This window comes from Triturus cristatus, chromosome 2_1 (assembly GCF_964204655.1).
Source record: "Triturus cristatus chromosome 2_1, aTriCri1.1, whole genome shotgun sequence".
In the NCBI taxonomy this organism is placed as follows: Eukaryota; Metazoa; Chordata; class Amphibia; order Caudata; family Salamandridae; genus Triturus; species Triturus cristatus.
The window spans coordinates 771,609,474-771,636,602 of NC_140581.1; the positions used below are offsets into that span (position 1 = coordinate 771,609,474).

Genomic DNA, 27,129 nt, shown 5'->3' on the forward strand with positions numbered 1-27,129 from the left:
AGTGTAGCCCTGGGAGGGGAGGAGATGGGTGCCCCCGGTGGGTGGGGTCCCGCAGAAATGTCCCTGGTCTCTTTAGGAGACGTGGAAATGGTCCCTCCAACCCCTCTGCCTAGTAACACTAAGAAATATAGGCAGTGGGTGACCATTAATGGCCATAGGGTGGAAGCTCTCAGAGACACCGGAGCGAGTGTGACAGCTGTCAAGTGTCACTTGGTGTCCAGAGAGCAGGTGGTCCCTCATGCATTCTACCCCGTTGTAGCTGCTGACAACTCACAGAGTAAGTGTGAGGTAGCTCAAGTTCCTTTTGAGTGGGGGGGGGTCTCAGGTACTCTTCAGGTTGCTGTGAGGCCCGCCATGCCTGTTGATTGTCTCTTGGGCAATGATTTGGAGGACTCCCCTTGGGCTAAGGTGGAGAGAAAAGCGCATCTGGAAATGTTGGGTCTGCCTGAGTGGGTGTGTGCGACCACCCGGTCCATGTCAGTCAGTAAGGGTGTTGATGGGGGCCCGGAGCCTGAAAGTATGGCCCAGGTCCCAACCGTGAAGAGAAGAGGCAGGGGGCGCGGGAAACCGTCCCCCATCGTTCCCGCGGTCCAGGAGGGAGCAGACCCTGAGGGGGATGCCCTGGAACCGACAGGAGAACAAGTGGCCGAACTGGGAGACCTGCCCGAGCTGACCCATTGGCAGCAGGATGGTGGTCCCTCCAGGGAGGAATTTTGTGCTGAACAGAAAGTGTGCCCTTCTCTTGTGGGTATGAGGCAGCAGGCCTCAGCCCAAACGACAGGTGATCAGTCAGGATCACATTGGGTCTACTGGGAGAACGACCTCCTGTATAGCGAGCCTAAGGCTGCTGAACCTGGGTCAGCCCGTGTGCTGGTGGTACCCCAGCGCTTCAGAGCCTTCCTACTGGGGTTGGCTCATGACGTTCCGTTAGCTGGACATCTGGGGCAGGACAAGACCTATGACAGGCTTGTCACCCATTTTTATTGGCCTCAGATGAGAAGGGATTCAGATATCCATTGTAGGACCTGTCAAACTTGCCAGGCAAGTGGGAAAAGCGGGCGGAAGCAGAAGGCTCCCCTCCAACCTTTTCCCGTCGTCAGTACCCCCTTTGAGCGAGTGGGAATTGACATTGTGGGGCCACTGGACCCCAAGACAGCCATGGGCAACAGGTTTATCCTGGTCTTGGTGGACCATGCCACCCGGTACCCGGAAGCCATCCCTCTCCGAACAGTGACAGCCCCCGTGGTGGGACGGGCACTGATGGGTGTTTTCTCCCGCATGGGGTTCCCCAGAGAGGTGGTGTCAGACCGGGGCACCAACTTCATTTCGAATTATATGAAGTCTCTGTGGAAGGAGTGTGGGGTAACCTACAAGTTTACCACTCCTTACCACCCTCAAGGTAATGGGCTGGTTGAGAGATTCAACCGGACCCTAAAAGGCATGATCATGGGTCTTGAAGAACCAATGAGGCGTAAATGGGACGTCCTCTTGCCATGCCTGCTGTTTGCTTACCGTGAGGTGCCACAGAAGTCTCTAGGGTTCAGCCCCTTTGAGCTTTTGTATGGTCACCCGGTAAGAGGACCTTTGAGTCTGGTTAAAGAAGGCTGGGAGCAATCTCCCAGGAAACCTCCCCAGGATGTATATAGTTACATGCTGGCCTTTAGGAACCAGACTCGGCGCTTCAGAGATCTTGCTCAGGCAAATCTGGAGGCCAGCCAGGAAGAGATGAAGCGGTGGTACGATCAGAATGCCACTCTGGTTGAGCTTCAACCTGGTCAGAAAGTTTGGGTCATGGCCCCTGTGGAACCTTGTGCGCTCAAGGACAGGTGGACCGGACCATTTGAGGTTGTGGAGAAAAAGAGCGATGTCACCTACTTGGTGGACTTGAAGTCTCCCAGGAACCCCTTAAGGGTCCTGCATGTCAACCGGTTAAAGCCCCACTTAGACAGGTCCGAAGTGGGCATGCTCCTTGCCACAGATGCTGGGATGGAGGAGGAGAGTGAGCCTCTTCCTGACCTCCTGTGTGCGAAAGAAAAAGATGGGTCAGTGGATGGTGTTGTCCTCTCTGACACACTGACCCCTGAGCAGCAGCAAGATTGTCGCCATTTGTTGGTACAATTCCCTGATCTGTTCTCCTTGATCCCTGGTGTCACTCAGTGGTGTGTCCATGATGTGGACACTGGGGACAGCCCTCCTGTGAGGCACAAGGCCTACAGGGTGACTGACAAGGTCAGAGCATACATCAAGGAGGAGGTCTCCAAGATGTTTGCCTTAGGGGTGGTTGAGTCCTCTAGCAGTCCTTGGGCCAGCCCAGTGGTCTTGGTCCCAAAGGCTGCAGCGCCTGGTGCTTCACCAGAACTTCGGTTCTGTGTGGATTACCGAGGACTCAATTCGGTCACCAAGACTGACGCGCACCCCATCCCCAGAGCTGATGAGCTCATCGATCGGTTGGGGGCTGCCCGGTACCTTAGTACGTTTGATCTAACGTCTGGGTACTGGCAGATCGCCTTGACTGATGGGGCAAAAGAGAGGTCTGCATTCTCCACACCAGATGGGCACTACCAGTTCCGGGTGATGCCCTTTGGGATGAAGAATGCCCCTGCCACATTCCAGAGGTTGGTTAACCAGGTATTGGCCGGGCTGGAAGATTTCAGCGCCGCCTACCTGGACGATATAGCAGTGTTCAGCGCCAGCTGGGAGGAACACTTGCGCCACCTCCAGGAAGTGTTGTTGGCCCTGCGCAGAGCAGGCCTCACAATCAAGGCTAGTAAGTGCCAGATTGGGCAGGGTTCAGTGGTGTACTTGGGGCACCAAGTAGGGAGCGGCAAGGTGGCCCCCCTGCAACCCAAGATAGATACCATCCTGGCTTGGGAACCGCCCAAAACCCAGACTCAGGTGAGAGCCTTCTTGGGTCTCACGGGTTACTACAGGAGGTTTGTCAAGGGGTATGGCAACATTGTGCACCCCTTGACCTCGCTGACTTCCAGGAAGCAGCCGAGACTTGTGATCTGGACTGACGCCTGTCAGAAAGCCTTTGACACCCTGAAAACTGCAATGTGTACAGCACCGGTCCTCCAGGCACCCGACTTTTCAAAAGAATTCATTGTCCAGACGGACGCTTCAGAGCATGGTGTGGGGGCTGTTCTAGCACAGATGAATGAGGAGGGCCGAGACTTACCTGTAGCCTTCATCAGCCGGAGGTTACTTCCCAGGGAACAAAGGTGGAGTGCGATAGAGCGTGAGGCATTTGCTGTGGTCTGGGCGCTGAAGAAGCTAAGACCCTACCTGTTTGGGACTCACTTCCGGGTTCAGACAGACCACAGGCCCCTCAGATGGTTAATGCAGATGAGGGGTGAGAACCCAAAGCTGTTGAGGTGGTCCATTTCCCTACAGGGGATGGACTTTACGGTGGAACACCGCCCTGGTACAGATCACGCCAATGCTGATGGTCTGTCCAGATTTTTCCGCCTTAGTGATGAGGACTCCCTGGGTGAAGGGTAGTTCTCCCCACATTTCAGCTGGAGGGGACACGTGTTAGACCTGGCATCATTGGCATGAGTCTCTCCTCCATTTTTTCTGTTTGCCTCCTCTGTTTACGATGTTTTTGCTGGATTATTGCTTTGGGCACTGTGCCACTGCTGATCAGTGCCACAGTGCAAGTGCTCCCTATGTTAAATTGTACATTGATTGGTGTTACCATGATTGGCTTGGTTGACTTACTGTTCAGACCCTAGTCTAGTGCACTGCGTGTGCCAAGGGCGTGTAAGTTAACTGCTGCTGGTGGGCTTGCAGCACTGGTTGTGCCACCCACAGAAGCAGCGTGCAAAATGTGTCTCAGGCCTGCCACCGCGGCGCCTGCGTGCAGTCCCTGACTGCCATGTCGACTTGGTAAGGAAACCTACTTACCAGTCTCTAAACCTTCACTTTGCCACATTTCAGACACCTCTATGGTAGGCCCTAGGGCAGGGTGCATTGTTGGTAAAAGGTAGGTCATGCCCTGATGTGTGTGGCATGACCTAATAGTGAATTACAGCCATTTTCGTTTTTCACTATTGAAGGGCTACCTGCCTCCAATAGGCCAGACTGGGCAGACTGATTATTAACTCCATTATAATCTATCTGACTCAGGGAGCATGGTAGCAAGTCGAGTTTAGTATCCCTGAACTCAGAATTTAATAACACACCCTTTAGGATGGATGGTTTTTAAATTCTATGTTTGAAAATAGCACTTTTAGAAAGTGGCTATTTTCTTGTCCAACTATCTACCGGTCTCTGCTGGTTTGGTGTGTGTGTCAGGGGCTGGGTGGCTCCAGAGGTCTGAGTGAGTCAGTGTGGGGTGAATGGGGCGTTTACACGTAGAGTGAGGGAAGAGTAGCCTGCCCTGCCTGACACAATACTGGCCCCGCCTCCTGCTGGGCGACTGATAGCCCTGCTCCTACCAGTGACAATACTGGCTCCGCCTCCTGCTGGGCGGCTGAGGACTCTGCCCTGCCCAGTGAATAGGCCAGGTGCCTCTGCCTGGCAACACCCACAACAAACCTGAGATGGTGGGAATCGCCCTGCTTGGACAAAGGGAACAAAGGGAAAAAGGGGTATAAGAGAAGGACCCCTGAACCAAGAACTCAGATCACTTCTGACAAGGAACCCTGTACCAAGGACAAGAAGCCTGCTGATCTAAGGACTTGCCTCCCCTTTCTGCCAGAGTGCTGTTTTGCTGTGGAGGAACCTGAAAGCTGCTTCTTTATTTTTGCCAAGGAACAAGGAGAGAGGAACTTGGTGTGTACTCTCTGAACACTTGCTAGGAAATCTCCAAGGACTGGAAGAGTGCCAGTCTCCTGCTGAAGTCACAGGGCCAAAGGACTTCACCATTTGCTGAATTGCTGGAAAGCGTTGTTTCCAGTACACAAGGGAAAATCTGCAGTCTCGACGCCAGCAGCAACGCCAGTGAGCAGTGGGTATCGGCCCCGGCTCCAAGTGACCCCGTCTCGACGCCGGTATCGACGCCAGTGAGGAGTGAGTATCGGCTCTGCCTCCAAGCGACCCCGTCCCGACGCCGCTGCTGATCGCATCGACTCGACGCCCGTCTCGACGCCGTGAGCGCTGCTCCGGCCCGACATCCCTCGACGCCGCTGCGGATTGACCCGACTCCGAGGCACGATCGACGCCGACCTCGACGCCGACATCTCGACGCCGTGGATCGTCGTTTTCTTCGTTTCTCAAGGTACTGTACTTGTGGGGTCTGTTGCGACTCCAGGCTCGACGTAGCGCTCCCCGCGGTCGACGCCGAACCTTGGGAATCTTGTAGACTCGACGTCGTGTGACTCCTGTGGGGGTTACATTGTTGCCAAAGAACTGTGCTCAGAAGAATACTTTGCTAAAGAACTATTTGCCAAGAAGAAACCTTACTTGAACTAATATTTTTCCTTCCAAAGAGTATTTATTAAGACTGTGGTATATTTTTGTCGTTATTTGGTCTTGTGCTAAGCCTTATATAAAAATACTATTTTTATAATAACTTCTGTGTCGTGTCCATCTGTAGTGTATCCACTTTATTACTGTATGTGGTCATAAATGCTTAACACACTGCCTCTGAGATAAGCCTGTCTGCTCTGCCAAGCTACCAAGGGGGTAGCAGGGGTTATCTGAGTGTGTAATCCCCTTGCCCTGACTAGAGTTGGTTGGTCCCTATTTGTCAGAAGTGTATACCTCTGCCAACTAGAGACCGCCGGTTCTAACAACATGGCTCACCAGAGGGTGCTGCTTCTTTCTGCCACTTGAGTAGGTGTTCTCTCGAGTGGCATCTTTCTGAACGTGGTTGTGACAGTGTTGAGAAAATCTTGCCCGGTGGTGTTCTAGCACCCTAAATCTTATTAGGGGTCGCAAATGCTTGCTCGCGCTTGCCAACTTAGGTGCCGATTACGATCCGGCAAAAACCGGGTACGAACCGTCGGACGGAGCATATTCTCCGTCCGACGCGTACCCGGTCGTCAAAATTTACAAACATGGAATTACGATTCGCACGGGAACACCATTTCCGTACGAATCGTAAAAAAGCCCGACCGAACAAAATAAACCTACAAATGCGATCCAGAAAGCGCCGACCTGACGTCGGGACGCTCGCAGCCTGCCATTCACGAACCAGGAATTACGATTCGCACCGACGTCATCCCCCATGGTGAATATTTTCCGGCTGCCAAAAACTGCCGGGAAATCAGGACGACGCGAACAAGGACCACCAGTACGCGACGGACAGACAGGACGACGCGAACAAGGAGGACCAGTACGCGACAGGACGACGCGAACAAGGAGTACCAGTACGCGTCGGACAGACAGGACGACGCGATCAAGGAGGACCAGTACGCGACGGACAGACAGGACGACGCGAACAAGGAGGACCCGTACGCGACGGACAGACATGGACCCGAACCTACGTGTCATCCCGGCCCTCATAGCAGTCGACCTCCTGTACAGGTTCGGACGCAGACGCCGCAGAAGGTCAGAACAACTAAGGGAGGGGGGAAAGTGGGGTGGGGTTGGGGTGGCAGGACCAGGGCAGGCCACAAACCCCCCACCAAAGTCACACAGCACACATGCCCAGGACATACCTGACTCCCATGCCCTGGTCACTACGAGGGGGTGGGGGCGTGTCCAGCCAAGCCAGCGACTGCCACAACGGAAGTCCATCATGACGCGAACCGGCAACACAACCAGACAGGTACGTCCCGTACCCACGCCTGAAGAGCGTGGGTACGAGTCGTACCACGCCCACACCCACATCACCCCAACAATGGCGGGACGGATCGTACCCACGTGGCAAAGGCCTGGGTACGGCCCGCACAAGCATCACATAGCGTGGGGACGGATATGTACGCACCCTACCCCCACCCCGTATGCATGGAGCGTACCCCCACCCCAACAGTGTAATTATGACCCGTACCCACACCTGCGTATGTATGGAGCGTACCCCCACCCCAACAATGTAAGTACGACCCGTACCCACACCCGCGTACGTATGGAGCGTACCCCCACCCCAACAGAGTAAGTACGACCCATACCCACACCCGCGTACGTATGGAGCGTACCCCCACCCCAACAGAGTAAGTACGACCCGTACCCACACCCGCGTACGTATGGAGCGTACCCCCACCCCAACAGTGTAAGTACGACCCGTACCCCCACCCGCATACGTATGCAGCGTACCCCCACCCCAACAGTGTAAGTACGACCCGTACCCACACCCGCGTACGTATGGAGCGTACCCCCACCCCAACAGTGTAAGTACGACCCGTACCCACACCCGCGTACGTATGGAGCGTACCCCCACCCCAACAGTGTAAGTACGACCCGTACCCACACCCGCGTACGTATGGAGTGTACCCCCACCCCAACAGTGTAAGTACGACCCGTACCCCCACCCGCGTATGTATGCAGCGTACCCCCACCCCAACAGTGTAAGTACGACCCGTACCCACACCCGCGTACGTATGGAGCGTACCCCCACCCCAACAGTGTAAGTACGACCCGTACCCACACCCGCGTACGTATGGAGCGTACCCCCACCCCAACCGTGTAAGTACGACCCGTACCCACACCCGCGTACGTATGGAGCGTACCCCCACCCCAACAGTGTAAGTACGACCCGTACCCCCACCCGCGTACGTATGCAGCGTACCCCCACCCCAACAGTGTAAGTACGACCTGTACCCACACCCGCGTACGTATGGAGCGTACCCCCACCCCAACAGTGTAAGTACGACCCGTACCCACACCCGCGTACGTATGGAGCATACCCCCACCCCAACAGTGTAAGTACGACCCGTACCCACACCCGCGTACGTATGGAGCGTACCCCCACCCCAACAGAGTAAGTACGACCCGTACCCACACCCGCGTACGTATGGAGCGTACCCCCACCCCAACAGTGTAAGTACGACCCGTACCCCCACCCGCGTACGTATGCAGCGTACCCCCACCCCAACAGTGTAAGTACGACCCGTACCCACACCTGCGTACGTATGGGGCATACCCCCACCCCAACAGTGTAAGTACGACACGTACCCCCACCTCGAATGCATGGAGCGTACCCACATCCGTGTATGTCATGAGCGTACATATTGTGAAATTGGAGAGGTGGGTGCAGAGTCCTCCCAGCAGTGCCCAGATGCAGGAGGGGTGTGTGCAGAGTCCTCCCAGCAGTGCCCACACGCAGGAGGGGTGTGTGCAGAGTCCTCCCAGCAGTGCCCTGAGACAGGAGGGGTGGGTGCAGAGTCCTCCCAGCAGTGCCCTGAGACAGGAGGGGTGGGAGCCTATCACTCCCAGCAGTGCCCAGATGCAGGAGGGGTGTGTGCAGAGTCCTCCCAGCAGTGCCCTGAGACAGGAGGGGTGGGTGCAGAGTCCTCCCAGCAGTGCCCTGAGACAGGAGGGGTGTGTGCAGAGTCCTCCCAGCAGTGCCCTGAGACAGGAGGGGTGGGTGCCTATCACTCCCAGCAGTGCCCAGACACAGGAGGGGTGTGTGCAGAGGCCTCCCAGCAGTGCCCTGAGACAGGAGGGGTGGGTGCCTATCACTCCCAGCAGTGCCCAGACACAGGAGGGGTGTGTGCAGAGGCCTCCCAGCAGTGCCCTGAGACAGGAGGGGTGAGTGCAGAGTCCTCCCAGCAGTGCCCTGAGACAGGAGGGGTGGGGGCCTATCACTCCCAGCAGTGCCCTGAGACAGGAGGGGTGGGTGCAGAGTCCTCCCAGCAGTGCCCTGAGACAGGAGGGGTGGGTGCCTATCACTCCCAGCAGTGCCCAGACACAGGAGGGGTGTGTGCAGAGGCCTCCCAGCAGTGCCCTGAGACAGGAGGGGTGGGTGCCTATCACTCCCAGCAGTGCCCAGACACAGGAGGGGTGTGTGCAGAGGCCTCCCAGCAGTGCCCTGAGACAGGAGGGGTGGGTGCAGAGTCATCCCAGCAGTGCCCTGAGACAGGAGGGGTGGGGGCCTATCACTCCCAGCAGTGCCCTGAGACAGGAGGGGTGTGTGCAGAGTCCTCCCAGCAGTGCCCTGAGACAGGAGGGGTGGGTGCAGAGTCCTCCCAGCAGTGCCCAGACGCAGGAGGGGTGTGTGCAGAGTCCTCCCAGCAGTGCCCTGAGACAGGAGGGGTGGGTGCCTATCACTCCCAGCAGTGCCCAGAGACAGGAGGGGTGGGTGCAGAGTCCTCCCAGCAGTGCCCTGAGACAGGAGGGGTGGGGGCCTATCACTCCCAGCAGTGCCCATGGAACGCAAAGGGTGGAGTAGTCACAGATACCATGCCCACAAATGTCAGTCAGGTGCACAAAGACCCTGCAGTACATGTACCACATGTGTGCGAGGCTGGGAGTATACGCATGCATAGCGCAGAAAAGAAAACATGTACACATGAAGTCATGTCAACAGGCCACATACACAAGTACAATGACTACCAAGGATGCCACGAATGATGCAGGTGGAGACATCTCTCAGCATGCATGTGCAAAGGTGAAGGACTACGTCACACACCCAGCTAATGGACACACAGCTCTGTGCTAAAGTCAGGGGACACCCTGCAGGGAAGAAGTCAGGGTACACAGAGGAAGGAATACACCTTGGGACAATTGCAACATGCAGCAACTGCTTACATGAATGGAGAAAGGTAGCTAACACCGTGTGATGGCACACAGATCCCAGGGTCCCCCCTATGAGCAGCACACCACTACATTACCCACACACCCAACACATGACCAACACCCACAACCATGTAGCAGCCCCACCAACAGCAATGCCAGCAATGCAGGAGTGTTCCAAGGCCAAAAATTAAATAGCTTTATTCAGCATGAGCAAAAAACTAGTATGACGTAAGTCCAAGATTAACAAAGGCCACAGGGCAGTCCAGGAGTCCCAGCTGAATGGGGGACACAGTGGGATGCGTGTCCCCTAGCTTGCCTGCACAGTTACAATCCGTTGTCTTCCACAGGGGTCAGGGCATCATGTGGGGGGGAAGAAACAGGCACCGCAGGGACAGGAGGGTGAAGGGTAGGCGTCGTGGGTGCAGGGATGGAGGACTCCACCACAGGGGGTGGGGCAGGGCCAAAGGTGGATTCTAGGAGCGCGCTGCACACCTCGGCAAAGTCCTCCAGGGACTCCCCTGCACCCGAAGGAACCACAGGCCCCAAGGAGGGGGGGGTCAGAGGGATGGGTCGCAGCGCCACTGGGGGAGGGTGTGGACAGGGGGGGGACTCAACCACCCTGACCGGGGACCTCCTTGACCGCTTGCGGGGTGGTGTCACTGTGGGGCTCAGGGACAGAGCAGCCATGAAGGAGTCTTTGGGGGAGATGTGGCCAGGAGAGCTGAGGGGAGGGGATTTGGAGGGAGTGGATTGTGTGGAATGCGGACTCCCACTCTGGCTGCGTGTCACACGTTTGCCCCCTGACCCAGTGGGTGTGCCTACTGCACCCTGTGTGTGCGTGTCAGGAGGTGTGCGGCGGACCTTCCCTGCTGGTGTGGTGCCTGTGTCTGTTGTGGTGGGTGCATGCTTACGTCTGGGTGTATGTGGGACAGGCATGGGAGTGGGAATTGTGGAAGGAGCAGGGGTAGGGGGTGGGACGTAGCGCTGCAGGAGACCCACTGCTGCAGTCAGTGTGGAGTCTATAGACCTCAGCAAGTTGCGTTGGTCAGCCTGCGATGAATGAATGCCCTCCAAGTATGCCTCCATGTTGTTGAGGACCTGGCTGTGGCCATGGAGGACATTAAGGATCGCAGTCTGACCAATCTGCAACTGCCGCTGGATGTCCACAGACTCAGCATTGGCGGCAGCAGTGGAGACAGGGGCAGGGGGTGCGGTGCCTGGCAGGAAGGAGACATGTGGTGACCGGGCACGTTGGGAAGGGACACGAGCACGTGGGAGGCGGCTGATGCCAATGGAGGGGGCGGTGCCAGATGTAGGGCTGCTGTCAGATGGTGGTGCAGCCACCGCCCACTCGGAGAGATCATCCTCGGACCCGTCAGCTTCATACTCTGTTGTGCCAGTCGACAGGTCCCCGGGTTCACTCTCCTCCGCATCTGTCCCACTCGAAGTGCCAGCCCCGATGTCACCGCTGGCACTGGTGCTCGGTCCCTCCACGCCGTCTGTGTCCATGTCTCCCTCCGTGTCCCCCGACGATGCTGTGGGCAGGGTGAAGAGACAGAAAGTAATCATACACCTGTATACATATGTCACATGAGTACAATCTACGTAGGTTACAGTGCATAGCCTGAAACAAAGGATGAGTTACAACTACAAAACAAGGTACATACGTAGGCCCTGCAAGACACAGTTGTGTGACCCACCATGCCATGGAAAAACTATGGAGAGCATGACACAATAGCAAATGAGATGACATGCTATTCTGACTGAGGAGCAAGGCCCTGGGGACAATACAGCACTGCATCTGCACCACACAGCGTGGCAGGAAATTGGGATGAGCAGGGACCAAATCCAGGAACTAGAGGCACATGCAGCATAGGTAATACTGAGAACATGCCCACCCTGACTGGCACACTGCACCTTGAGTGTATGTCCAGACAAACATCACACACTGGCCAGTCCGAGCAAGGAGATGACAGGTCTTGACATGTAGGCCATGGCCGCCCCACCCACCCCCTACATGAGAAAAATCTGTGGAGACACAGGAAGCACTTACTGCTCTTAGTCTGGGTGAAATACACATGGGATGCAATAATTCAAGATTGCACACCAAATACCCAAGGTGCGCCTGTCCAAAGAATCATGTACAAATGGGCATCATCAGATGATTGCTACAAGACACACAGGCAATGGCCACCGTGAGTATGTACTTGGAAAATCAGGTCAGGCTGGACAGTGGACACTTGTAATACATCTCACGTCAAGAAACATGGTGCCAGGGGACAATGGCACAGAGCACAACCTATGCTGTAGACACAGAGATTGTCGACATATTCGGATTACACACATGATACCTAGGAAAAGATGCCCCTGGGGACAGTAGTGGCCACACAACTCCATGCTCCTGAATGGGAATGACTGCAACACACGCTAACATCCCTGCACTATGCGTAACGCACACTCATGCACATCATGTCACAGGCCACCACATGGGACATGCCTGCTGGAAGGCCTCGCACTCAAGAGATTAACTCCCATGTCTGAAATCAGCATTAGTGCCAACTGATATGGAACCCACAAGTCCAGAACTGGACAGGGCACAGGCAAGGTCACTAAACCTGTTACACACCACCCCCACGCATGATGCTGCAGGCATTGTACACTTGGAGAAGGTGTCAGGCTACATAACTTTGTGATGGAGTGACTACACAGAGACCAGGGAACACATTGCAAGGTGGGGAAGGGAAGCAGGAGAGGCCTGCAACACTTTGGGTAACAGGATCTGCACAGCACCATAAACCCTGGAAGTGTATCCATGGAACATTGCACTTACAAATGCTGGTGAAACACAACAAACACACACATGTACCTACCCCCTTCCGGCTGCTGCATGGCCTGTAGACGCCTGTCCAAGTCAGGAAAGACCACCGCCAGCACACGTTTCTGGATGTGGGAGAGACGGCGGCGCCCGCGGTTCTTGTGGCTCTCAGGTGAGTCCCCCAGCAGGACCCGTGCGATCCTCCGCGTCCAGCACCGGATATCCTGCCAGCGTTTCCTCACCTGGGACAGGTGCCGCCTCCGACCATCCGCACTCCTCACGGCGCTGACGGCGTCCAGCCATATCTGCTCCTTGGCAAAGGCGTCTACCTGTGAGGATGAACAAGTGACACTACATCAATACACCTGGCACATGTCACAGGGACACAGATTAGAACACATTTGCTGTTTACAACAAGGCATAGTATGCATCCAACGCATTGCACCTTTGTCATAGGGACATGATCCTCTGGGGGAAGGCCAAAAGCAGTACGTGCCATTGAAAGGACACAGGTGGAATGAGGGCAACTACACAATCAATGAGCCAGGCTCACACTGTGCATCACACCCACCCCTCCTGTCTCAGGGCACTGCTGGGAGGACTCTGCACCCACCCCTCCTGTCTCAGGGCACTGCTGGGAGTGATAGGCACCCACCCCTCCTGTCTCAGGGCACTGCTGGGAGGACTCTGCACCCACCCCTCCTGTCTCAGGGCACTACTGGGAGTGATAGGCCCCCACCCCTCCTGTCTCAGGGCACTGCTGGGAGTGATAGGCCCCCACCCCTCCTGTCTCAGGGCACTGCTGGGAGGACTCTGCACCCACCCCTCCTGTCTCAGGGCACTGCTGGGAGTGATAGGCCCCCACCCCTCCTGTCTCAGGGCACTGCTGGGAGTGATAGGCCCCCACCCCTCCTGTCTAAGGGCACTGCTGGGAGTGATAGGCCCCCACCCCTCCTGTCTCAGGGCACTGCTGGGAGGACTCTGCACCCACCCCTCCTGTCTCAGGGCACTGCTGGGAGTGATAGGCCCCCACCCCTCCTGTCTCAGGGCACTGCTGGGAGTGATAGGCCCCCACCCCTCCTGTCTCAGGGCACTGCTGGGAGTGATAGGCCCCCACCCCTCCTGTCTCAGGGCACTGCTGGGAGACATCAGGCATTCCCCCCCCCCTGGGTCCCCCCTACAGTACATAGCATGTGTGTCACACCTGGACACAATGGCAGAAGTCACAGTCACAAAAAAGGGACACAGTCTGTGCCATTGGACACTGAACTCACCTGATAACCTGGTCGCCCATACAGCATGCGGTACCGTGGGAGGATCACATCCACCAAAGCCATGTTCTCCTCCAGGGTGAATGGCTGTGACCTCTCCACAGCCCTTGACATGGTTCCAGGAAATCAGTAGCTGCAGCTGGGTCGTGGAATACAAAGATGTGCAGGCAAGTGCTCCCTCATGGGACCTGGCTGCCTTATATCTGCCTTGCTGGCCCATCTCATGCACAGGAGTACAGAGTGATTGGTCACTCACATTTGCATCCTATGTTTCCTCCAATCCCTTCAAACCTAGCAGTCTGTGTGTTCTCTATAGGGGTGGGCGGAATTTGCGTAATCGCGTTACGCAAATCTCTGCGAAACGGTAAAAAATCTCCGCGAACACGCAGAAATTCCGCGAACACGCGGAATTGCTTGTTCGCGATACTTTTTTCCTGTTCGCGATCGCTGTTTGCGTGCTCGGGGTGAAATATCTCGCGAACACGCATATTGAGAACGCGAATAAGCAAAAAATTTCGCGAAGTCGCGGAACGCAGATTTTTGGCCAATTTCGCGTTCTCCGCGGAACGCGAAATTACCCAAATTCCGCAAATTCCGCGAACGGAACGGAATTTACCGCCCAGGCCTAGTTCTCTATCGGTTTCATTCTCCTGCATGATGTCAGCCCCACAAACACATTGCAACAAAGTAGATTAATTCCAACTGACTTCTGCTGTGCACCTTCCAGAACAAATTCAAATTTTGAACTTGGTCTCCATGACAACCAGCATGCATGTAGGCCTTAATACTTGTCCCTCATGTGTCCCCTATGTAATTTGGAGCTTCACACACAGGTACGGTGCGTTCCGGGGCCCTAGGGCACCCCAAATGCATTGCAACGGCCCGTACACGCGTGCCTACATTCACTATCACTATGGGTGGCCTCGCGTATGCGTACTCGTATTGGTACGGGCCATACACACGCCTGTACGCTCACTATCACTATGGGTGTTCTCGCGTATGCGTACACGTTGTGATAGGGAGCGTACAGGCGTGTGTACGGCCCGTACCACTACGAGTACGCATACGCGAGGCCACCCATAGTGATAGGGAGCGTACAGGCATGTGTACGGCCCGTACCACTACGAGTACGCATACGCGAGGCCACCCATAGTGATAGGGAGCGTACAGGCGTGTGTACGGCCCGTACCACTACGAGTACGCATACGCGAGGCCACCCATAGTGATAGGGAGCGTACAGGCGTGTGTACGGCCCGTACCACTACGAGTATGCATACGCGAGGCCACCCATAGTGATAGGGAGCGTACAGGCGTGTGTACAGCCCGTACCACTACGAGTACGCATACGCGAGGCCACCCATAGTGATAGGGAGCGTACAGGCGTGTGTACGGCCCGTACCACTACGAGTACGCATACGCGAGGCCACCCATAGTGATAGGGAGCGTACAGGCGTGCGTACGGCCCTACCACTATGGGTGTTCTTGCGTATGCATACTCGTAGTGGTACGGGCCGTACACATGCCTGTACGCTCGCCATCACGATGGGTACACATACGGCAGCACTCCCATAGTGATATGGGAACGTACACAGGCCCTCTTCGCAGCAGTACAGCGGTTTTCACACATCACAGTGGTGACAGGCGGCACACAGGTAGGGATAGGGCGGACATACTTGTCCATGGATGGACATACTTGTCCATGAATGGACATACTTGTCCATGGATGGACATACTTGTCCATGAATGGACATACTTGTCCATTAATTGACATCAAGGCATCGTCTGTGCATTACTACATGTGTGGGGCACAGGTGTGACGGCCTGTGATGTGGAACATTACTCCTGAGTCGAGAAAGCACCAGATGTATGATGAGATGTGTACAGATGTACTGTGTGATGGTGCAATGTGTGCCAGGCATGCCCTTGACTCCTTTGACATGTGTGCATGTCGTACTGCACACTTGGGGTGAGCGTCACTGGCATGGCATGGACACCAACACACGGAAGTGTCCCCTGATGCCCGGTACAGGGGTTACCACACCTGACTTGTCACTACCCACGGTGCACAATGTGACAATGTCATGTATGTGTGGGGGCTTCCCATCAGGTTGATGTTGGAGCACCCTCAAAAGCTGCAGCCATTGCAGCAACCAACTGTGTCTGTGTGTAGATTGACATTGCACACTGTACCGCACACCATGCCACATGTGGTAGCGGATGTGAGGTGCACATGTATGCATGGGACACGGAGTACTGTGACAAGGACATGTCTGCATCCTCACAATGAATGTGTGGAGAGTCATGACATGTGCACCTTCATGGCAAGGTGTGTGGGCTGTCCTAGTGTAATGTCATGTGACCTGTGGCTCTAGTGTTCCGCTACCAGTCTCTGCAATCGGCATCCTACTTCTGCTGATGTGTGGGCGTATGTCACACCTGTCTTGCGTCTGGCTGTTCACTTGCACTGGGACACAGCTATTCCCATGGCATGGCATGGGGAGGTTCTCAATCTCCGTGTGTAGCTGGGTCTTGGTAGGGGTGTCACCTTGCATCCATACGTGTCCTGGGCACGTAGCACATACCTGACTCCCTATGTAGCATATGTGTATTGACAGATTAACATGTGCTCAGTACATATGAATTGTTGTCGTAGTGCACTCACTCTATCTTGTCACTTCCAAATTACTGCAGAGCGCCGCCTCTTGCCCGAGCAAATCCGGACTTGGCTGACATGCGGGAGAATGACAGCATCCGGCTCTACCGCTTCCCCCAACCGTTGATTCTGGAGTTGACGGCGAGACTGGCATCACACCTGCAACCGCAGCACAGGTATCCTACGGCACTGACACCCCAGCTGAAGGTAATGGCTGCCCTACATTTTCTTGCCACGGGTACCTTTCAATATACCATAGCTCATGTTGGTGGCATGTCCCAGAGCATGTTCTGCCTTGTGCTGCATGATTTCTTAGAGGCCATGTTGATTCACCTGGATGACTTCATCAAGTTCCCAACCCCTGAACAGTTGACTGCGGTCAAGCGTGGATTCTATGCCCTGGGAGGGATGCCCCATGTCATTGGGTCCATAGATGGGACACATGTAGCTTTGGTACCACCACACGCACGGGAGGTGGCGTACCGCAATCGGAAGCACTACCACTCCATCAATGCCCTTGTGGTGTGTCAGTCCAACATTGTGATTTCACATGTCTGTGCTCGTTTTCCAGGATCAGCACACGATGCCTACATCATGAGGCGTAGCAGGATGCCTGAAATGATGATGCAGCTGCGCAACGAAAGAGCATGTGTTGTTGGTGGGTACAGTCTGTCTGTCCTGTATTTTGCATAGCCTACCAGCACGACCGCTGCACCACTTCTAACGATGTCAATGTGCTTCCCATGTAGGGGACGCTGGCTATCCCAACATGCCATGGCTGCTCACACCTCTCCGCAACCCCATCACGCCGGCCCAGCTCCGCTACAACACCGCCCATGGCCGGACAAGGCGAGTGATAGAGAGGACGTTTGGCCTGCTGAAGAGCCAATTTCGGTGCCTCCACAAGACCGGCGGCGCGCTCCCATATGCCCCTGCGAAGGTCTGCAAATTCTTCATGGTCTGCTGCATGCTGCACAACATGGCAGTTGAGAGAGCTGTGCCACTCATCCTGGATCAACATGACGAGGACCATCCACCCGTGGAGGACGAAGGGCTTGGCAATGGGGCTAGTGATGTGGAGGATGTGGAGCCGCAAGAGGACATCCGGACTCGGCTCATACGCGACTTCATTGCTTAGTGGTGAGTACCAGTGTCTGAGTGTGCACGCATTGGTCCCCGTGTGGCATGTGTTGTGATGTGTGTCTCCACCGGCATGTATGGCACGTGAGTCAGAGGTGTGTGTGGGTGTGTCACTGGAGTGATGGTGGCAGTGATGGTTGTATTTCCCCAGTCATAATTGTGACCTAGCATGTTGTCATCCATACATGTGTCGAGTAAATGCACATGCAGTGGCTGTGCTTTTTGTGGCTGACTTCTTGTGTGTCTCTCTTCCCCAGGTACTTGCGCATGCCGTCTGCTGCTTGCATTGTTGTGGCACTGCTATTCCTCATGGACACGTCATCTTGGGCTGACTCAGCGTTACAGGCACGGACACGTTTGGAAGTCTCCATAGGGTAAGGGATGCATCAGGGGTGTATTGGGTGTGGCAGTTGTTCACGATGTATGCACACTGCCCCTGTCGATGTATGGTTCCTCTGCAGCCATGTAGCATCACCATGGGACACGACATGCAGCTGTGTACACCTGACTAGATGGTCTGCCTGGTTGACAGTCATCAGTGATGGGATAGTGGATTGTGATGATGGCATCAATGTGTGTGACACTGCCCTCGGACACATACGGTTAGCATTGGCTTGACATGGTGTGGGACTTCCACATCAGCGGATCAATGGTGTATGGCAGTCTCTCCGTGAGCAGCTGTGGGTGTTTAGCTGTTAGCCGACAATTGTGTGCCAGTTCCATGGCTAACACGCATTTGTGCTGCAGAAGGGGGGTGCCAGTGTTGGACCCACATGTTACTCCACAAGATGTGTTCATGTGTACTTCAAGTTGCCTCTGCAATCCCGAACACATGACTAATAAAGGTGTCCCTATGCCCCCAAGGTGCCTCTTCTCCGTCAATGCTGGTGTGTTGCCACGGTGCATCCAGCATGTCTGGCATGGTTTTTCCTGATAGTGGCTATGTGTCGATGTGTCGAGTAGCAAGATGCAAGCTGTGTGTGTGGGCTGAGACTGTGTATTGGGCATGATGTCCATGACTGTGTGGGTATTGTGACATGTGCCATCCCCATGCATCCAACGTTGGCCAGGCCCCCATTCTCTGCATCCACCGGACTCAAGCTTGCAGGACATGGTTCTGCCACCTGTCTACACATACCTGGGTGCCCCCCAGGACCCTGGACATGATCCCTGACCTCTGCGCATGACTGTTGCTGTACTCAATGTGTCTGTCAGCACGATTGTGCGGCCACCCCCTCAGCTGGTTGGGCCCATCACGGGTGTGTATGGTGCTCCATGTCTGTCTTGACTAATACACTGTGACCCGTGTGTCCTGTGCCAGACTCAGGCCCCAGGGTGTGGATGGTTGGAGTCAAAAGAGAGCTCAGGCATGTTTAGACTTTACAACACACATGTAAGGTAATAATGCAACCAGCAGCCATCTTCTCTTCATGGTGTGAATTTTTATTTAGGGGGGGGGATAAAGTGAGGGGCTTTCCGGGAGTTTGGAATCCAAAGTTCAGTAGGGGAGTTGGTGTCCTTGCCATTTGAAATCCTCAGAGTCCATGCCACAGTCTTTGTCAACATTGGTCAGACAGTGACCAGCAGGGCCATGTGGCAGAGAATGTCTCTTGATGCTGTGATGCTGTTGCTCCAGTGGGCCAGGTGCCACGCCAGGTGTCCTGGGAGATGGTGATGTTGCGCCGACCCTCACGGTCTTTTCCGTGGACGACCCGCCCTCCTGCGGGGACCCTCAGAAGCAGGCAGTGACGACGTCTGGGATGCTCCATCGGATGTTTCCTCCTCCTCCTCCTGATCCCTCCCTGTGGGTGGTGATGTTCTCCGCCTTCTGGCACAGGGAGGGTCGGCCATGTTGTCGGCCATCCGACGGAGTGTATCGTGAATTCCCGTGTACGCCGTCACGAGCTCAGCCTGTCCGTCCTCCATCCTCCGTTGGTGTTGCAGTAGACAGGCATGTAGCTCCGCATGTTGCTGGGCCTGCTGGGTCTTGATCCCCTCGAGGACAGACACAACCTGGGCCAGGCCCGTGGTGTCCTGCCGGTATATGTCCAGGATGTTACGGACATGGGAAAATACCGGTTCCCCAGCCAACTGGTCAGGCTCGCGCCTCCGCCGTCCTCCACTCCCACCACCCCTGCCCACTTGCACCTGGCCTGCCCTTGTGGGTACATCGGGTCTCCGGGACCCCTGAGGGGTGGCATTGGCGTTGTCGCCTGCCTCCTCCTGGGTGCCCGGGACACCGTGTCCCTCCTGGCCAGCCTGGCTGCATTGTGGTGGTGGGGCAGGGATCCTGGGTGTCTCCTGGGATGTGGCAGTAGTGGGGGTGGTGGTTGGCACAGTTGTACCTGACGCAGGTGCTGCAGGTGGTTGGACACCAGAGGTGCCAGGTCGGTCGGGGTCGTCCACAGAGTGGTGAGAGTCGTCGCTGCCGGTGGGATCGGGCTCCCGCAGATCCGGGTCCTGTGAGTCTTCCCCCCCAGTGTTGGGGGGTGAACCACGACGTTGACCTGTGTGTGAGAGAGACAATGTTAATTTTGGTCCATGCAACATCCATGTTTCATCAGTTTCAAAGTTGGCACTTTTCCTCTTGGAATTAGGATCTGTCTTGCATTCCACTCACAGTGCACTTGTGCATGGGTGTGTCCCTTGGACACCACTTTGGCCCCTTTAAATATGTGTGGCACAGTCTTACTTGCTGCGTCAAGTGTGACTGCAGTCAGCAGTGGAGTGGGCAGGTGTGGCGAGCCATGCATTGGCGCCTTCCGTGTAGCACTGTACATGTGCACATGGAGTGGATCCACACACTTATATAATGCAGGTAGCTGTCGTTGTGCTTGTGAACAGGTTGTGACATGGGCCTGTGTTTTGCCATGGTGAAGAGGGGGGTTCTGGCACTGGCCACCCTTGGCTACATGCACGCAGTCTACCTGCTGATGAGCAGACATTCCCTCACACCACACGGCTGATTTGCTCTCCCTGTGTCTCCCTCCCTCTCTGTCCCCCTCTCCCTCCCTCTGTGTGTCCGCCTCCTCCCTCTGTCCGTGTCCCTGTGTCTCCCTCCCTCTCTGTCCCCCTCTCCCTCCCTCCGTGTGTCAACCTCCTCCCTCTGTCCGTGTCCCTGTGTCTCCCTCCCTCTCTGTCCCCCTCTCCCTCCCTCTGTGTGTCAGCCTCCTCCCTCTCTCCGTGTTCCTGTGTCTCCCTCCCTCTCTGTCCCCCTCTCCCTCCCTCTCTGTCCCCCTCTCCCTCCCTCTCCCTCCCTCTCCCTCCCTCTCTGTCCCCCTCTCCCTCCCTCCGTGTGTCTGCCTCCTCCCTCTGTCCGTGTCCCTGTGTCTCCCTCCCTCTCTGTCCCCCTCTCCCTCCCTCTCTGTCCCCCTCTCCCTCCCTACGTGTGTCAGCCTCCTCCCTCTGTCCGTGTCCCTGTGTCTCCCTCACTCTCTGTCCCCCTCTCCCTCCCTCTCTGTCCCCCTCTCCCTCCCTCTCTGTCCCCCTCTCCCTCCCTCTCCCTCCCTCTCCCTCCCTCTCTGTCCCCCTCTCCCTCCCTCCGTGTGTCTGCCTCCTCCCTCTGTCCGTGTCCCTGTGTCTCCCTCCCTCTCTGTCCCCCTCTCCCTCCCTCTCTGTCCCCCTCTCCCTCCCTCTGTGTGTCAGCCTCCTCCCTCTGTCCGTGTCCCTGTGTCTCCCTCCCTCTCTGTCCCCCTCTCCCTCCCTCTCTGTCCCCCTCTCCCTCCCTCCGTGTGTCTGCCTCCTCCCTCTGTCCGTGTCCCTGTGTCTCCCTCCCTCTCTGTCCCCCTCTCCCTCCCTCTCTGTCCCCCTCTCCCTCCCTCTCTGTCCCCCTCTCCCTCCCTCTGTGTGTCACCCTCTGTCACCTCAGCCCAGCTTCCTAGACACACACTTTTTCCAGTCCTTTGAATGGCCCTTGGCTTGTTGCTGTGAGTTTGTTTGTGATCTCCAGGCACCCATTGGGTGTAGTGTCTGTGTGTGCGCTGCTGCTGTGGTTGTGTGTGCTGCCACTCTTTCACAGTGTTGGCTGTTCATTAGCTGCTGTCATGTGCAAAACAGTGCCTTCACCCCCATGTGTTGATACAAGGCGTCCGCCATTTGCTGGCGAGTCTTTCCTGTGTGGGGACACACTGTTTGTCTGGCTGTGACCTGGGCCATATGGGCAGAGGGCATTGTTGTCTGCTTCTGAGTTGCACTATGTGATTTTTGGGGCCCACCCTCCTGCCATCCGGGTTACCGTGTCATGTGTTGGTGTCTTCTGTGGCCTGTGACTTGACATTGTCCAGCTGGGTGCATGGGGCATGGTGGCGGCAGTGGCATGTGCGTGTTCATGGAGTGTGGTTGAGTCATGCGATAGGTTGGGGTGGTTGCGTGCCTGTTAGTGATTTTGGTTGTGGATGAGGTCCCCCCCATGTGAGGTGCGTTGTTCGTGTACTCACCCGGGTCTCGAAGTCCTCCTAATCCTTCGACTGCCTCCACCGGCTGTATGGCCATCACCCTCTCCTCCCAGGGCTGGTAGTGCACGGGTCTGCGGGAGGGCCCTCCTCCGGTGGCGTTGGCCTGGTTGTGTTCCTCCAGCATCTTGGCTCGGACCCTCCTCCGCAGATCGTACCACCTGGCTTGGCATTCCTGCCTGGTCCTTCTGGTGTCCGCAACAGCATTCACAGCATCGACGATGGTCTGCCACATGGCTGTTTTTGCTGCAATGCTGGTCTGTCTGACCAATGTTCCAAAGAGCTGTGGCTCGACTCTGAGGATTTCATCAACAAGGACCTCCAACTCTCGGTTACTGAACTTTGGATTCTTGTTGGTGGGCATGGTGAGGGGTGTGGGTGTGGATGGTGGGGGGGTGTGTGTGGATGGTTGTGGGTGTGTGGGTGTGGTTGTGCAAGTGTGTGTGTGTGAATGTGATGAGGGGGTGTTTGTGGAGGTGGTTGTGTGGAGGTTTGCAAGTGTAAGGTGTGGTGAGGCATGTAGTATGGTTCTGTGGTGTCTGGCAGCAGTGAGTCTGTTGCAAAGGCTCATGGTTTGTGTATGTGGGCCCTTTTTATTGGTCCATGGGTGGGTGTGGCTGTGTTTGAAGTTTGGGTGGGTGTGTTATAAGGAGTGGTGGTGTTTTGGGCCTCTGTTTGTTTTTGGCAGTTGCAGGTCAGTGGATGTGTTTTTTTAGTGTTTGTGGGCCATGTTTAGTGGCTTTGTGCCATTCGAATAGTGTATTCTTGTGTTGTTTAGTTTTGTCCTGGTTGTGTACGTGCGTTTTTAGCGTGTGTACGGTGTGTACATGGGCCATTTGGTTGTACGGTGCTGTCCTTGTGTGTGGCTTGGTACGACTCGTACATGCGGTTGTGATGTTGGGGCCTGGGGTGCGCTCCGTACTTAGGAGGTTGTGTTGGGGGTGCGACGGGAACGTACTGGGGTGTACATTGACGGTGGTACGACACGTACAGGGGTGGAGGTTCGACTCGAACATACTGGGGTGTACATGGACGTTGGTACGACATGTACAGGGGTGGGGGTTCGACTCGAACGTACTGGGGTGTACATAGACGGTGGTACGACACGTACAGGGGTGGGGGTTCGACTCGAACGTACTGGGGTGTACATACATGGGGGTCGGACACGTACAGGGGTGGGGGTTCGACTCGAACGTACTGGGGTGTACATGGACGTTGGTACGACACGTACAGGGGTGGGGGTTCGACTCGAACGTACTGGGGTGTACATAGACGGTGGTACGACACGTACAGGGGTGGGGGTACGACTCGAACGTACTGGGGTGTACATAGACGGTGCTACGACACGTACAGGGGTGGGGGTTCGACTCGAACGTACTGGGGTGTACATACATGGGGGTCGGACACGTACAGGGGTGGGGTTCGACTCGAACGTACTGGGGTGTACATAGACGGTGGTACGACACATACAGGGGTGGGGGTTCGACTCGAACGTACTGGGGTGTACATAGATGGTGGTACGACACGTACAGGGGTGGGGGTTCGACTCGAACGTACTGGGGTGTACATACATGGGGGTCGGACACGTACAGGGGTGGTGGTTCGACTCGAACATACTGGGGTGTACATGGACGTTGGTACGACACGTACAGGGGTGGGGGTTCGACTCGAACGTACTGGGGTGTACATAGACGGTGGTACGACACGTACAGGGGTGGGGGTTCGACTCGAACGTACTGGGGTGTACATAGACGGTGGTACGACACGTACAGGGGTGGGGGTTCGACTCGAACGTACTGGGGTGTACATGGACGTTGGTACGACACGTACAGGGGTGGGGGTTCGACTCGAACGTACTGGGGTGTACATAGACGGTGGTACGACACGTACAGGGGTGGGGGTTCGACTCGAACGTACTGGGGTGTACATAGACGGTGGTACGACACGTACAGGGGTGGGGGTTCGACTCGAACGTACTGGGGTGTACATGGACGTTGGTACGACACGTACAGGGGTGGGGGTTCGACTCGAACGTACTGGGGTGTACATAGACAGTGGTACGACACGTACAGGGGTGGGGGTTCGACTCAAACGTACTGGGGTGTACATACATGGGGGTCGGACACGTACAGGGGTGGGGGTTCGACTCGAACGTACTGGGGTGTACATAGACGGTGGTATGACACGTACAGGGGTGGGGGTTCGACTCGAACGTACTGGGGTGTACATGGACGTTGGTACGACACGTACAGGGGTGGGGGTTCGACTCGAACGTACTGGGGTGTACATAGACGGTGGTACGACACGTACAGCGGTGGGGGTTCGACTCGAACGTACTGGGGTGTACATGGACGTTGGTACGACATGTACAGGGGTGGGGGTTCGACTCGAACGTACTGGGGTGTACATAGACGGTGGTACGACACGTACAGGGGTGGGGGTTTGACTCGAACATACTGGGGTGTACATGGACGTTGGTACGACACGTACAGGGGTGGGGGTTCGACTCGAATGTACTGGGGTGTACATGGACGTTGGTACGACACGTACAGGGGTGGGGGTTCGACTCGAACGTACTGAGGTGTACATAGACGGTGGTACGACACGTACAGGGGTGGGGGTTCGACTCGAACGTACTGGGGTGTACATACACGGGTGGGGGTGTACATACACGGGGGTACGTCTCGGACGTACGGGGCGGGGGGGAGTGTTGGGCGCGTATGCGGGCACATGTCTCCATGGTTGTTATGGGAGTTCGGTGCGGACGGTGTTTTTTCCATACGGTTGTCACATCGGACGCACGGGATGGATCGTGATTCCTCGGTCGGACTTCACCTTTCACATTTGTACGGTAAATCGTCCGAGGACGTGTCGGACACATTTTCCGACCCGAGGACGTGTGGGAAATCATTCCCGATGCGGTTCGTATGGACATTTTACCATGCGAATCGTGATTGCCAGTTCGTAAGGCATTTGTACGATTCGTACGGTAAAAAGACCGGATACGAGTCGTACGGGAATTTTTTTTACCGGATCGTAATCGGCACCCTGATGTTGGTGAGCCACACATGAGAAAAATCTCTGCTACACAGACGTTGGTGCATTTTTGCTGGAACTCTGTGTTACACGTGTAACGCAGAGTGGGCACAAGTCTGCAAACTCTGGCTGCAGAACAGAGTTTATTGCCCACCCCTGTACAAAAGTAAGACAGTACACTCAAAAAATCAAAAGAGAGCAGAACCCTCAAGAGCTATAAAGTTTGTCACAGTTGGACCAGACACTAAGGGCCCGATTATGACTTTTCGTGGAACGGTGTTGCAGCGGTGCAAACTGCTGCACCACCGCTCTGTTGAAGGTGGCCGCCGCCCGTCTGCCAGATTATGCCTTTTCTGTAGTCTAGCAGGTGGGCAGCATGGCGGTCTCACAGTGGTGCCTTTGAAAAGGGCACCTCAATGGGATCGCACTACAAGGTTCCTGCACAGAATGGACTCGAAAGAATGTATGTGCATGCACACAAGGGGGCACATGTTATGCCCCCCTGTGTACATCCACATGCGGTGAGGCACAAGAGGGCCCTATAGGACACCTTTGTTTCTCTCCTCCAAGGTTTTCATGGAGGAAGAACATCATTGTAAACCCAGGAGGAGAGGAAACTCGTAATATGCTTGGCGGGACAATGGTGGTCCCACCAAGCATATTGCGGCCTCTGACCACCGCTCCAACGCCAGGGAATGGCGTTTCCCTGGCAGAGCCAGAGGTCCCATGGTGGTCCTACTGCCCAACTCCTAATGGGGCGGTCAGAGTGGTGGTGCAGCGGTGGCTGGATCCGCCACCGCCCCGCCACCACGAGCCTGGTCGTCCTCAGACTGCGAGACCAGTGATAGGGCCCTAAGATTTACTGGCAGGCTTCATTCTTTCTATCATAAAGGGGTGAGCCTAACCAGTAAAGAGGGGTGCTGTAAAAAATGGACAACAAAGTGCAAAGGTTTTTTTGTGCCCAAAAAGATTGTGCTGTGCAAATCAGATGGTTCTGCGATTGCAAAGACTCAATTTGCAATATACTAAAGTGGCATTGTGAGTCATAAATGACTTTATTACTTTAATTCTCTTTAAGTCTGGCTGTTCTTGTGAGTCTCAAGCCAAAGAGAGTAGTAAAGGACGGCCCTCATTCTCTGCAACAGATAACTAAACATGTCAATACTTTGCCAGTGCTCCTGTGATTGTAAACCATTGAAAGGTAATGTGAGCTGCCAGCAGCTTTTGTCTCAGTGTAAGCCTTTTATGATTGACAGCTTACAGTGTGGAAGTTACAGAGAGAGCAGACAGGAGTCCTAAGGAGCTCCACAGGCTGCCTTTGATGGCCCTTCTACTTTTTTTATATATATTTTTATTGCAGTCCCTATTACATGAATGGTTTATTAGTCTGTAAAATCTCAGGGGCTTCTTTTGGGTGAGCCTACATCTGGCTGTTAATATATTTGTTCAGGTAGTAAGATGGGCTCCAGACAGGTGGGTTAACTTTAAATGAATGTGTTTATTTTAGGTGTGAATTTGAACTGGCACAGCTAACAGGGCTGGGGTAGTATCACTTAAAGTACAATAGTCGGCATGGGTAGGTGATTTAGAGAATGAGGATCACAACTGTTGATTTAGTAAATAAAAATATAAATAGGTAAGTTTGTAATTTTCTGAATGTTTAAGCGCAACATTTGGGAGGAAGCTGTTTATGTGTTTGTTAAAGTATTTTTTAGAGGAGATTTGCTTTAGTCCAAATAATGATGATGCAAAATGTACAGATTTCTTGGCACTTTTTGCTTAAGATGTTAATTTTGTGTTGTAATAATACACATTTATGCAGCTGTTTGACAGTGCTCATCTTTTCAGTATCTAAAGAAAACCTGAAAATAGTTGAACCACCATTTAGTTACTTGTAACACTGACTGTCCAAACCTGTGGACACCAACCATTCCAAGATAAGCTCCACAGCCAATGAGTCTTTAAACTGTTTAATATATTGTATTAAAATCATGGCTTCCAGTTTTGCGTTTTTGCAGATAAACACAGCCAGAAAACAATGGGTTTAGTGCCTGTATTTATTTTTTAAAGTGGAAAAATACAGAAAATGGTCCTTTTGTGAGGGACTGCCCATGCTGACCTTTATGAATTCCAGGCAAGTCT

The 27,129-nt window shown here is 55.0% G+C and overlaps 1 protein-coding gene across 1 annotated transcript in view; it reads left to right on the forward strand.

The window, feature by feature from the left end:
• The window catches only part of ADAMTS19 (ADAM metallopeptidase with thrombospondin type 1 motif 19), a 1,193,695-nt gene that overhangs the window by 721,048 nt on the left and 445,518 nt on the right, over window positions 1–27,129 (forward strand). The gene's annotated exons all lie outside the window — the stretch shown is intronic.